The sequence below is a fragment of the Lepidochelys kempii genome, chromosome 2 (genome assembly GCF_965140265.1).
Source record: "Lepidochelys kempii isolate rLepKem1 chromosome 2, rLepKem1.hap2, whole genome shotgun sequence".
NCBI lineage: Eukaryota > Metazoa > Chordata > Testudines > Cheloniidae > Lepidochelys > Lepidochelys kempii.
Window position 1 is genome coordinate 78,533,373 of NC_133257.1, and position 15,219 is coordinate 78,548,591.

Below are 15,219 nucleotides of genomic sequence, written 5' to 3' on the forward strand. Positions count from 1 at the left end.
GTGATAACTTTTGATGACCCACCCACAAAGGTAAAATTAGACAAGTTGCACTTGATCATGGCCGAAGATGCAATCATACTTCTGAAAGCAACTGTTTTTACTATGCTTCTTAAATGTTCCAGTTGGGACTTTGCACCAAATAAGAGCTAGATTTCAAAATCCTACCATGTTTTGAATGGGGTTGAAATACATGTAGCCTATTAATGGGACAAAAGTGGAAATCAGTTTTTTTAAATATTACATCTTTAATTTACACACTTCTGTACATTTACTTTTACTGGCAAACAATCAGGTGAAACTTAAGCTCATCTGCTAATACAAAGAACCACTGTGGTCATATGTATCCGAAGTGGAACACAGAAACAGTTTCAAATGAATGCATTGTGCTAGCCTTATGACAGGCAGATTAATAGCCCAGGATGTCATTAGATGTATTTTGGGAAAGAGAGGAACAAAAATGAATAAATATATTATTAAAAAAGAAAAACAAAACAGATCAGTGTGCATTCAGTGTTTACTAGCTTGGCAAAGTGACAGAGCCCAATATTAGCAATAGATATAGACTGGCTCCAGATACCCAGTGTTCTAGGAACTGCTGCTGTAGTTTTTTAAGGCAGATCTCATCTCATTTACAGTGATATAAATCCAGAATAATTCTGCAGAAATTCTGGCTCCAGACATACATGGTGCAACTGCAAGCAGAATCTAGACCGTAATTTTTATTTTTATTTTTATTTTTATTTTAATAAGGATTGTCTCTTAAATGTAAGGCAGCATGATAGAATACAGCAGAAGAGAATATTGTTCAAATGCAGCTGCTAAGTAATCAGAGCATCATTGTCTGAACAATGCTTGCAGATTTCATATGTATGTGAAGTACAAATGTGATATGTGCAACAATTCGAAGTATTTGCAATACATATCCATTCTCCTCTTCCAAATTTAACCCACACGCTCTGTACTGCGGCACTTGACTTAGACCCAAGGAAGGAAAAGAAGAAGTGAGGAAGAGACATCAATTTTTGTATGAATACTCAGTGTCTCTTGACATATGCTGAGTGCAGGCCTATTAGCGCATAGGGAGGTACAGATTATAAATATAGGAGTTAAAGACATCCCTCAGAGATCCCATGTGGATCTTGGCAGCTGATCCACATGGGACCAAGAGATGTATCTGCAGTCATGGGCTAGGTCCAAAAACCTGTATTGCTTTGGATACAGTCTACAGATTTCTGTTTCAGCAGCAGCTAAGGACCAGGTAGCTATTAACACTAAGGTTGGAATGCTGTATGCGGTGGAGATCCCCAGACAGTTTGTTGGCTAACAGGGTTCTGAAGTGTCTGAAAAGACTGAAATGCTGCTATTCTTCTCAAACTCTGAAGAGTCCAGTGACACACAATATATATGATGATCACGCAATAAAAACTGAGAAATCGTGTTTGAGCAAAGATGAGAGGGGAATGTGTTTATATGTACGTGTTAAATTATAGAAGTGTAAGTGAGATGTTGGAACTTTATATTGGAATATATATAACAGCAACAAAGGGGGGGGGGGGGGGAGAATGTGTATAAAGAATACCGGTAGATTTACTGCCTAACAGCTTTGTTTACAAGTTATTCACAGTAGTCCAATATTTTATACTATTTCAAGTGTTTTCTCTGTGCATTTTTTAAAAACTAAAAGACTGTATGGTACTTTCCTTGAAGTTTACTGAGAACTATTAACATCTACTTATCAGGGTTTTATATACAACATGTCTAAGGTTTAACTGATAGATTCCAAGGCCAGAAGAGAGCATTTTGACTGCGTATTCTAACCTCCTGTATAACACAGGCCATAGAACTTCCCCAAAATAATTCGTGGAACATATTTTAGAAAAACATTCAATCTTGATTTAAAATGTAGAAATCCATCATGACCTTTGGTAAATTGTTCCAATGATTAATTACTCTCACCATTAAACAATTACACCCTATTTCCAGTCTGAATGTGTCTAGTTTCACCTTCTAGCTATTGGAACATGTTATACCTTTCTCCAACCCATTATTAAATATTTATTCCCCAAATGATCACAGACAATAATTAAGTCACCCCTTAACCTTCTCTTTCTTAAACTAAATAGTTTATGTCTTTGAGCCTATCATTATATGGAATATTTTCTATTCTTTATCATTCTTGTGGCTCTTCTCTGAACTCTCTCCAATTATCAACGTCCTTCTTGAATTATGGGCAACATAACTGGACACAGAATTCCAGCAGCAGTCATACAAATTCCCAATATAGAGGTAAAATAACCTCTCTACTCCTGCTCAAGATTCCTCTGTTTATGCATCCCAGGACTGCATTATTAAAGATTGGGCCATGGGCAGTCTGGGTTAGCAATTAAAGCAAGAATTCAGCCTACCAGCTACAGCTGGGTCCACAACAGGCAGAGTTCAAGAATGAGCCACGGGTAAGTGCCAGGGGGACAGAAGCCAAATGCCAGAGCCAGAGGGTCAACCAGAGTCATAAGCCAAAGACAGAGCTGAGGATCAGTACAGGGGGGTAGGATTCAAAGGGGAACCAGGGCTGGAGCACAACAGGAGCATTGAACTAGAAGAAGGCCGGAGCAGGAACTGGAGCAAGGGCAAGTACAGCTGAAGGCATGTTACACATTGAGCAGCCAGAGATCTAGTAGTGCTGTTGGGCTTCCCTGGAACACGGTTCTACTGGATGACTTGAGCCTCATTCTCCCATGCACAAGGAGCTGTTTAGTGTGCACTTCGTTAATGTTTGCTCTAGTTTGCACTGCGGACAAGCTAACAACGGGTGCGTTCAGGATTCACGGCAGTCACTTCATAGAACTGATTAAGAATTACATGTAAATTTACAATGCTATGGAAACGAGACCCTTGGGTCTTTTTCTCATTAGGAAAAAATGTATTTTGGGTTTTTTTTTTTTTACCATGTGTTAGCTAACTTGTTGTAATTAATATGTGGTAAAATCCTAATATTGACAAGGCAGCTGTAGTTTTCACACGTTAGTTGGTTGAGCTAAACCCTAGTGTTTGATTGCTAATATGTGAAAACTGCATACTGCCTTGTTCATATTAGGATTTTGCCACTTTTTAGTTACCATCTGTTAGCTAACACATTGCACACAAAAACCAACATTTTTTTCTAATGTAGAGGCACCTTACAGAACTCACAGCCCTGGTGGAGGATGAAGGGTATGTTTAAAGGGACATTAAGGTTAAGCCACCATTACACCCTCCTGATCTTGGATTTCTCTCCTGACATATTTCAGAGAGACCTGAGGGCCTAAGTTACAGCAGCCTCATTGGTCTTCCTATGAGGCAAATAATGCACAGAATCTCAACAGCACTGGTTGATCCACACCTCATGCCTCAACCCTCAACAGACAAAGAGTGGGAGAAAGAAAATGTGGGTAACATATCCTTTCTTCTTCAAGTGTCATTGCCTATCTTTTGGAATCTTTTGGAGTTTTAAAACTCCCACTCTCCTCAGGATACCAGTGCATCTGGGAATGTTTCCAATGTAGCTGACTCTTTTTCCTCCTCTTCCTTGTTTCCTCATTTTACAGATGGTGAATTGAGGCACAGAAAGATTAAGTGACTTGCCCACTGGGAAGTCTATGGCAGAGCCAGGAAACTAATTTAGATCTCCCATTTCTAAGTCCAGTGCCTTAAGCACAAGATCTTTGTGATGTTACACTCCATATTCTTTATGGAAATATGCTACATGAATTCTTTTGGGAAATAACTTTTTCAACATGGCTCAGGCTGTCCAGGGGTCTCCAGGCAATTTTGTGCTGAAGCCCCAGTGGGAAAGAGTAAAGCTACAGAAACTGCTTAGGAAATGGGAGAGCGTCTCTTTAATTTCTCTGCAGCCATGCAAAGCAGTTTCCTACCAGGGGTGGGGATGGTTCAGACCAGCTCCTATTCAGTGGCTATGTCCTCGGGGGGTGGGAATGTTTTGCCTGATGGTAGGAAGACTATCCAGGTTGCTGGCTGCCAGGAACTTGCAGTTAAACAAGGAATAAAACCCACTAAAAATGCATAGAAAAATGTGTCCTAGACTAAAGCCCAGAGAATGTGGATTCAATGGGCTCTGTAACTGGAGGCAAACCCAATTCAAAGAGGTAGAAGGGTGCATTGCTTACCAGTGACGGTTCTTTTCTGGCTGTTAGCTGTGAGTCCACAGCTGAACAAGGGGCAGATTCCTCTCTAAGGAGCACAGAAGTGTGTGCCTTAAGGGGGGGCCCAGAGAAGGAAGTTAAGAAGGAGTGTAGGGGAGTACAGGAATGTCTCCCCACTAATTACAGGGGAGGGTTTGCCCAGGAGGATTTTGCTGGAGTGGCATCTGTGCTCCCAGGCACCCAACCCATAACTCAGGTTTTAAGAGGGAACTGTGTAACTGTCCTTCCGGAGGAGAGGAGCCACACAACTGACCTCTTGGGAACAGAGAGGGGTGACAGAGGGTTCCCCAATCTAGGTCCCACTTTTGCAAGATGTTGTTCCTGCTGTACTTGTGAAAACTAACTCTGTCCCTTTAAGGCAGGGTGTTTTTTTTCCCCCAAGAACTTGGGTGTCAGTGAATATGTTAATGATCCACCTGACAAAGGGGAGGAGACAGTCATTTCCCGGGCAGGAAAACCCCGCCCAACAGCTAAGCATAAAACACTGAGTAATGGGGGTGAGCAACTCAAAGGAATCCCAGAAGGTGGGTGGATTCTTCACATGGGCTTAACCCTGGAGAGGAAATGCAACTACACAGAGGGAAGGCAGTAACATGCAAGGTCTCCCTACACCCGTTCCTTGCCAAAACCCCAAAGACATACATGAACTCAGACCCTTTACTGAGGGGATGAGAAATACAGTAAATACTGAACAAATTGTCATGAATTTCCTGGTAATTTTATGTCTCTTACTACACATTCTATGGGTTAAAACAAAATAATTGGTACTAAGGGTAACTACTTTCAAAATGTGTGACATTCATGATTTTTGGAAGAAACTTTGGTACAAACTAGATGTGGTAACAAGGAAGTCCCATAAGAATACTGCTTCTCAGCCAGTACCCAAGAACAGGCTTAGAGCTTGGCACAGCAGAGAAAGCATAACCAATCTAGAAGCTGTGTGGAAGGGGAAACTGAGGCACATCACCTCATGGCATTGGTGGCTAAATGCCAAGACACCTACAGCTACACTTCATTATTTTAACAATGCTACACACCATAATGTTTTCAGGCAACCTGGGAACAAAAACCCAGAACTTTGCAAAACCACCTATGGATAACATTACAAGTGTTTGGTAATACAACCTCCAAGTGTTACCAAAGCCAAAGAGGGATTTTAGCCACATTGCCTCCACATTGGTCAGTGACCAACCCTCTGGCAGTAATCTAAGGGGGGTTGTGATGTTACACCCCATATTCTTTATGGAAATATGCTTATGATATGGATATGGCATAACTGAGATATATTTTATGCACGATGGGTCTTGTAATGTATCATTGGAAAGGTTATAATTTACTGAATGTGATTATCCAATTTGTATGCCTGTACCCTTTCTGTATCTAAAGTTAGGAAAATTGATTATGTAACAATTACAACTGGGTGTGTACTTGGGAAACACCCACCAGACAACAGGCCATCAGTCTTGATGGGCCATTAGGAAGAAACAATAAGACTTTAAAGATACTAATCCTTCATAAAGGACGTCCTGGGACATTGCAGTGACTCTACTAGGTCATGTGGTCATGTCACCTGGTACTAAACACCACCTTGGACACCGCTTGTACTTTTCCAATGGAAACAAAGGCTTCCCGCCTTATGTAAATTCTACTTAAGGCTGGGGAGTTAGGCAAACAGGACTCTTTTCTATTGCCTTCCTGCCCAAGAAGAAAGATTGCTGAAAGTATCTGAAGAGACAAAGAAACTGAGCAGTGGGAAAGGCAAGGGCTGAGTCCAGACTAAGACAGGAGTCTAGTCTGTAAAGAGAAATAACTGGAACTCTAAGCTACAGAAACTCTGCAACTTGCCTAAAACAACATTTAGGGTGAGAAATTACTTCTTGAAACCAGTCTTTTTAAGATCTTCATCTTAGTGTGCGTGTTTTGTTTTATTTGCTTGGTAATCTGCTTTGTTCTGTTTGCTATCCCTTATAATCACTTAAAACCTGCCTTTTATAGTCAATATATTTGGTTTTGTTTATTATTAAACCCAGTTTGTGCAATTTATAACTGGGGGGGGGGCAATAAGTTGTGCATATCTTCCTCCACATTGAGGGAGGGGGCGAATGTATGAGCTTATGTTGTATAGATTTATCTACAGCGCAAGACAATATTATTTTGCATGTACTTTCCAGAGGGGAGCTGTACTTGAGTGCTGGGCAATTTCCTAGCTGAGTCTTTCCATAGAGAGCTGTTTGCAGACTCTGTGTGATTCTATAGCTGGTGGGTCCCTCTGTTTGTGTGTGTGCTGCCAGAGGCCGGAGAGCCTATTTCAGCAAAACAAGGAAAGGGAGCCCAGGCTAGTGTAGCAGGCAGGCTGAATGAAATCCCAGTACATTAGGTGGCATCCCAGAAGCGGGGGGAAGGGGCGGTTCCAACCCATAATAACCTTCTTTCTGTTCACACAGCAATTTAGAAAAGCCCACTCCTGCCCCTTTACCCGTTTAATGTGATCCAGGGATTTTCCAAGTAGAATGCCTAGGGCAACTCTCTTGCTCCTTTGCATGGTGGGAATAGCACAAAAAGGAAGGAGTGGAATTTAAGGATCAAACCCATAGTATTTAGTATGTCCAAGCCATATGTATGTTAGTTTTATCACCATTTTATAGGGTAGTAATTGCGTCCCTGAAATATTAAGAAATGTTCATGGGAGGCAAAATATTTTCCATTAATTTCTATTCACTTATGCCTATATTTGAGTGGAATCAGAAGTCTCCTGAGTATATTACATGTTTTTATGATGAATGAATTAATGTCATCTCTTCTTGCCAAAGTGCAGGGTGCTCTGTATTCACATACACACCCCTCAGATTCAATAGCATATACGGATTTACATCTGGTAAGCAAGAGAACAAATATTTGCCAACTCAACTACTTGCAAGGCTCTTGTGGGTATAGATGAGTGGATACTAGAATGAACTATTCCTGAACCCCTAGTTCCCACAGAGTTAACATTGTTTCAAAGATACCCCAGTAAAAAGTCATCACATGTTTTAGAAACATTTTGGGTCGGATCCTGATTATATAATGAAAACAAGGCCGTGCATCATAGAATATCTCTGGGAGAACTGTTTCCTATCAGATGCATCTAGTGTCATAGGAATCCTGCTATTATTATTTAGGCTGACATGACAAGTCAGTCAAATGGGCTGTGAGGTGCTTACTTATGCAGATTTCCCCAAGAGACACATGATCATTGCCATACCTAGCAGCTTGTACTTGCTCTGGATGGCTGCATATATGCATAGTGGGTTTTTAGTAGCCTACACCTGCCTCTTTTTCATATAACCACAACCCTTGTGGGGAATTTGCTCAGCCTGAGTCATTAGTCTTGAGTGTCTGCATCTGTACTTTTGACTGTGTTAGCTGGATACCATTTTTAACCCAAAACAGCACATGGCAGCCCTTAAAAACATGCCATTTGCATTAGATAGGTAAATAAGCTCTGCCAGTGAGATATCTGATACATCAAGGTATTTCCTGTAGAAAATACAGAAAGGCTATAGACACTGAGGTAAGGAAGGTATCTAATTTATTTATCTTAAGTAAAGATGGCAAGTTTTTAAATGTTGCGATAATACTGCTGATTTGTGCACTGCATTTGCTACTGTGTATCCTATTTCTTCTTTACACACTTGGGTAAGCCTATCTAGATATAGAAATTCCATTCTGGGATTTCAAACATTTGCAAAGTGGCAGTTGGGTCAATATGCACATACCAAAGTATAGCTACCTCTGGGATGGAACATGGTTGTCATTATGCTGCAAAAAATAACCCAATGGTTTGTAATTTATTGGGACATATTTTCTTTTATTCTTCTGGGAATTTGAAACTTTCCTGACATTGTAATACTTGAGTTTTGGATAATTACATCTATTTTTCTTCTTAAGTTGCTCATCTATGCTCTCAGCCTTTATTCCATTTTAATGCTATTTTCTGTCTTGGCATATTTTTCGGTCAGAAATCTCTAAAATAGTTTTTCACTCATAGTTTTCCCCAAGGTGATGGAAGATGGACATCTTGTATATATGAGGAATGAAGTTTTTCTGAAGGGATTAGACATCTACCTGCTTCCACAATGAATGTGCATGTGCCCATTCACTCTGCTAATGAGCCTCGTCTTTTTTAATAGAGTGCTATAAGCAGAGTCAGAGGCAAAGCCAGTCTTTTCAGTCTGGTGTCCTGTGGTGGGGTGGTCTGCCCATCAGTACAGTGGAAAGAACTCCTTCAACCAAAATCAAAGAACTACAACTATGGGTTCACCTATAATTAAACTATTTCTTGAACAGCCGTGAAAAAAGAAGTTTAGGTGGAGAATGCTTGTTACAGACTACACCTTCTATCCTCATAGTTCATCATGCCACAAAGGAACATAATATTTTGAAACAAATTAAAAAATATGATAACTTGTAGTGTATTCTCTTGGAAGAGCTAAATAACTAGAGCCGGTTGTGAATTATTTTAAATTGGAAAATGCCAATTTGTCAAAAGTAAAACTGTCTGCAGTTTTGATGAATATCTCATTTTGAAAAAAAGTGGAAAAAGTTCCAAAATTGTCAAAATGTTTCATTTGCACATTTTAAGTGAAAAAAAATCTATTATAGGGGGATTCGAAATGTTTTTGTTTGTTTGTTTTGAACTTTAAGCTGATCAGAGTAAAATATTTAAAAATAAAAATAAACATTTTGTTTAAAATGTTAAACATTTTGTTTTGTTAAAAATAAAAATAAACAAAATGTTTCAGTTGATCAGAAACAAAACAGTCATTTTGTCAGTGGAATGGGGTGGAACCCACCTCTCAAAAGTGCTCCCTTATTCGGCTGTGTGTCTGCACATCTTTGAGTCTTCTGGCAGTTTCTCTGGCAGTTTCTAGTGACTCAGTCCTTTGGTCGAGTCATGCACAATCTGTATGGAATACAACACAAACAGACCCCTTCCAGTGTATTAGCCCAACAAAGTCTTTAAGTGCTCCTGGCCTGGTAGGGGGCCATGCCCCCAGGGCTTCCTTCCTGGAGACTCTTCACCCACTCTAGTCTGTTCCGACTCCAGGTCGGCCCCTTAACAGTTTAGATCCCCTTTTGCGGATTTATCACTGTTCAATTGTAGGCCACTTCCCCAGTGGCTTATGGTGGTGGTGGGGGGACGACCCTGGCCCGCCCACTATTCCAGGTCCTAGCCCAGTGATCCTAAGAATAGCAACCACATGTCACTGTGTCGTTTTAACTGCTTTCAGCTGCCGAGGCCACTTCCCCACAGCCCCAGCCTTCAACAGTGCTTCACCCTTACCTCAGGGCTCTTCTATGTTCAGGCCCAGAAACCAGCCAGGAGCTCTTTTGTGCTCCGCTGGTCCCCGCACACTGATCTGTCCATGGTGCTGCTGTCATTCAGCCTGCTAGAAGCACCAGCTTTAATCCTCAGCCTCCAAGCAACACCTGACTCTGGTTTGCCGCAGCTCCTTCTATACTAGCCTGCAACCCCCCCCACTGGCTAACCCCTTGTAGCCTCCCCCTGATTGGCCACATCCTATGCAACCTTTCTATGCAGCTCGGAGAACTCCTCTAATACTATTTTCCTGGGATGGATGTGCCAGGACCCTGAGGTCTCCAGCAAGGGGTCTCTGGGCCTACACCGCCCCGTCACAGTCAGTTTTGTCTGATTCAGGATGGGGAAAAAACTGAAAACCTTGACAATTTTCCTGGGATGTGAAAATTGTTTCATACCCAGCTCTACTAAAACGTCAAGAGAGTTTCACTTCTTGTGGGCATCACCATTTTGTATATAAAATGATTTAAATGAGCAGAAGAAAACATAAAAGAGCTATGGGCGTACATATGCAGTAGATTCTCCCATGCATTTACATGAATGACCAAAAGAAAGCTTTTCTAAAGGGGCTTTAAACAATAGGCTGGAGCCAAAGCCCACTGAAAACAATGGAAAGAATCCCAGTAGTCACTGGATCAAATCCTACCCTCCCCATATCATAGATCTACAATACCACCAAAACTAGTTGGCAAGAGGAGGCTTAGGCAATAGTACCAACATGGTTCTTCTAGATGATTTGTCTAACAATGATGTATTGCTGATGGCATAAAAGGGAAAAACTAAAGACACCCCAAAGTATGGCTTCTACAACCCATAAAGTGTTAAGGATGAGATGCTCCTGGATTACCCTCTAATTAAGGATAGTTACTAATTTATTTGCTTATCTATTTGCATTTGTGCTTAAAATATGTTTGATTTGTTTGCTTTGTTAACTTGACTCTGATCACCTATAATATCACCTATATACAGGTCCTTCATTGTGTCTACCCAGCATAGGTGCCAACTCCATGGGTGCTCCAGGGCTGGAGCACGCACGGAAAAAAAATGGTGAGTGCTGAGCACCCACTGGCAGTCCCCCTATCAGCACATCGCCCTCTCCCCAACACCTCCCACCCACCAGGGGCCTCACCAATCAGCGCCTCTCCCCTCCCTCCCAGTGCCTCCCACACTCTGTGAATCAGCTGTACCCTGGTGTGCAAGAGGCATTAGAGAGTAGGGGAAAGAAGAGAGGGTGGGGCGTTCTCAGATGTGGGGTGTCATAAATATAAAGGGAAGAGTAAACAGCTTTAAAATCCGTCCTGGCCAGAGGAAAACCCCTTTCACCTGTAAAGGGTTAAGAAGCTAGGATAACCTCGCTGGCACCTGACCAAAATGACCAATGAGGAGATAAGATACTTTCAAAGCTGGAAGGGGGCAGAAAGAAAGGGTCTCTCTGTCTGTGTGATGCTTTTGCCGGGAACAGAAAAGGAATGGAGTCTTAGAACTTAGTAAGTAATCTACCTAGATATGCGTTAGCTTCTGATTTCTTTAAATGGCTGAGAAAATAAGCTGTGCTGAATGGAATGTATATTCCTGTTTTTGTGTCTTTTTGTAACTTAAGGTTTTGCCTAGAGGGATTCTCTATGTTTTGAATCTGATTACCCTGTAAGGTATTTACCATCCTGATTTTACAGAGGTGATTCTTTTATTTTTTTCTTCAATTAAAATTCCTCTTTTAAGAACCTGATTGCTTTTTCATTGTTCTTAAGATCCAAGGGTTTGGGTCTGTGTTCACCTATGCACATTGATGAGGATTTTTATCAAGCCTTCCCCAGGGATGAGGATTTTTATCAAGCCTTCCCCAGGAAAGGGGGTGTAGGGTTTGGGGAGGATTTTGGGGGGAAAGACATTTCCAAGCGGGCTCTTTCCCTGTTATATATTTGTTAGATGCTTCGTGGTGGCAGCAATAAAGTCCAAGGGCAAAAGGTAAAATAGTTTGTACCTTGGGAAAGTTTTAACCTAAGCCGGTAAAAATAAGCTTAGGGGGTTTTCATGCAGGTCCCCACATCTGTACTCTAGAGTTCAGAGTGGGGAAGGAACCTTGACATGGGGGTGGAGTGGGGGTGGGAAGAGGCAGGGCAGTGGTGGGGTGGGAACAGGCCGGTTGAGGTGAGATACTGGGGGAAGGGGTAGAGTGGGGGCAGGGCCTGGGGCAGAGCCAGGGGGAAGCACCCCCTCCCCCCGACATATTAGAAAGTCAGCACCTATGCTACCCAGAACACTGTATCATAATGACTTAGTTTCACTCCTAAATGTTGATCTTGCCAGATCTCAAACCACACTAGAAAGGCAGTATGTCAGGCCCAATTCTTTTTTCTACCCACAATTTGTTCTTTTCCTTATCCTCCATGCCCAAAGGAGAGCACTGTCCATCTCCAACCTCCCTTGATGACTTCCTCATCTTATATCAACTTGGGTAGTGAGAGTTGAGGGTGCTTTACTTCCATATTATTGTAGGTATCCACAAGCACAATAAGGGTCATGGTGTGTCCTGAACCTACCAGTCCAACACAAGAGTACAACAAAGAGCCTATATACTAAGAATATCTGACATTTTACTATATGCACATCTCTAATGAAAGCATAAAAAGGATCTAAGAGCCCCAATTTATTTGTCATTCTGCGAGTGAACTGTAGCTTCCCAGTCTATTCAAGCTCTGCTAAAAGTCCTGTTGAATTAACAATGCCTCGTGATGTTTTTTTCCATGAATCTAAATATTTTTATTGTTGCTCTTTAAGAGATACACTGTTGTTTTTTATAGCTACACTGAATTTGAAATGAAAATAGATTTCATTATTTATTCATGGGATTTGATTCACCCTGATTGTTACATTATTTCTGGTTCTGATAGTTCTTGGTGAATAGTCTGTGAAGGCTAGAGGGCATTTATTTGACCATGAAATTCCATAAATAATAGACTGATGTTGTTTTTTTCTTGAAAGTGGAGGTTTTGCAGCTTTTTAAAATGGGAAAATTAAAATAACAAAGGTATAAAAAATGAGGCTTGGAGTTTTTCTCTATCTCTGTGAACCTCATCACCTGCCATGCACTAAAGCCAACTGTAGTGTATAAATATTAAATCTTACATGAATTATTTGATGCTATTTGTCAAGAGCCATAAAATAACGAAAGAAGTGTAACTTTCAATTTCATCTCTTAGCTTCAAAAAATATCTTTGGGGAGAAAAGACCCTGAAGTATGAATGCAAATATATATAAGTAAATAAATTTAAAAGTTTGAGAAAATATCAGTGAATACTTTGAGCTTTATTTGTTAGGGCAAATGGAATAGTTGCTTTCTATCAGACGCCATTATGAATAAATGGTACCTGTAAACCAGATTTCTATGATTCAAATGGACAAGGGGACTGTACTTGTAAAACTCAGGAAATAAATTAAATGAATCTTGTCAACAGACAAATGTCATAGTGTTCAGTATTATGGCTATACTGTATAAAGACATCTTACAGTCTGGAAGAAGAGCAGAGTCAATGATCAGTGATGTTAAGGATGAATGACACAGTAAGAAATTCTAACCTATACCTTGAAAAAACTGGCAGGATATCAGTTGGTAGTGCATCCTTTTTTACCATCACGCAGACAGAAAGGCTGTAATGATAGACTCAGTTATTATCCATATATATTATGAATGAAATAATCAATAAGTCATTCAAGGCAGATCTATCATGTTTGGTTGTAATAGTTGGTGTTCTCAAAAAACAGATATACTAAATCTAAACTTTTCAGAATTACTGTTTCATGAAAAATTTAGAAATTTCAACTTTTGTTCCAAGTTAGAATGAAACCAGATTTTGAAATGTCAAAATTTCCCATGGAACAGATATTTTGAAGTCTGGTCAGCTCTAGCTCTATTGGTACAAGCTGTTTTATTCACTAGTGGAAGTTGGCAGAAACCTGTTGATGAACTGAGCTCCAGGAGGATATAGCAAGAAAGTCACTGAGAGATTCATACCAGACCAGGTCATTGGGTTAACTATTCCAATAGCCTGCCTGCAGCAGAAGCCTCTAGTACTCAATACTGTAACTAGCAAGGGAAAACACAATGGGTTACCAACTTGTGCAATGTTATAGATGAGGAGATAAATTTTTTAATACCCCAAAACCATATGGTTTAGTTACCTTCAGCATCATATTAATTGATTAGCTACAGATGTTAACAGACATTGAATCATCTTTTTTTTTCATTTTAGTGCTGGTGAAAGACACTGGAGTGACAGTACTGCAGTATTAAATCTTTTATTTATCCACGAAATAGTTCCTGCATTGATCACAACAATGCAATCTTACACAAATCATCCGTCCACTGTGTCTCACGTTTGCCTGGCAGGGACCACCTGTGGGAAATGTTCGTAATTTACAGCCTCTAAGTCTTATTCAGTCTTTGGCCTCTCTCTAGAGTCTGCCAATGAGAGTGAAAATTAGTATTGTAGCGGTGATGTTTTTCCATTATAGGCTGGAATAAGGTTATCAACTCATTTCATACACAGTAGGCCAATGAACATCCACTAGATTTTAATAATTTCACTGGAAGTCCACTCAGAGCCTGTTCGTAGACTTGATTCCCACTAAGGCCTGGCCTACTCTAGAAAATTAGATCAGCATAACTAGGTCACTCCGGGGTGTGAAAAATCCACTCCTCCGAGCAGCATAGTTAAGCCAACCTAAGTCCCCATGTCAACAGTGCTAGGTTGATGGAAGATTCCTCCACCAACCTAGCTACCCGTACCACTTCTCAGGGCGATGGATTATCTATACCGATGGGAAAATCCGTCACCTTGGCATCGGTAGTGTCTACACTGAAGCGCTACAGTGGCCCAGCTGCAGCAGTGCTGCTGTAGCATTTTAAGTGTAGACAAACCTTGAGTTACCCCGATGTACACCAGTGTAATCAAGACCATGATTAGGCTGTTTATATTTGTGATGGGGTGTTCATTCCACACAAGGCCTGGAAGGGTTATGATAGCTAAGTGGGCCAATTAACTGCCCACCTGGAGAAGGAGACAGGGAGCAGGGAAGTAGAACAGGCTCAGCTGGGCAGGTACAGGGGGATATCAGTTAGAGGCTCCTTCATGGAGCCATGAGCACGGGCTTGTACCTGGCATGGTTCACCTATCTCCCTGATACCTGCCCCTTCTGAGGCATGAGGAAGACCCTAGCACACATCTACCTCAAGTGCGCCAAGTTGCAGCTCCTTTTCTGTCTCCTCCAGAAGCTTTTCCTTAGGTTCTGGTTGCATTTTCCCCCTTACCTCCTAATTTATGCACACCCCATTCATGGCCCATAAAGTCACGAGAACGACCAGCAGGAGATGCCACCAGTGGTGAGTGAACCCTTTGACAATATTAAAGATTGTATCATTAATAAAATGATTCTGAGATTGCTTACAAGTGTTCTAAGGGCACAAGCAGGCTTTAAAGTTCACACCTAATGAAAATGGCTGAAGGAATATTCACATCTCTGTTGATACTACTATTTCAATCTGGCTGTAGGCACAAATACAGCAGGGCATCTATTTTCATAATGTTGTAAGTTGTTTTCACAACAAGAAGGGGGTATATATATACTTACTTTTAAGTAAAATACAAACCAATATTTCCAAGA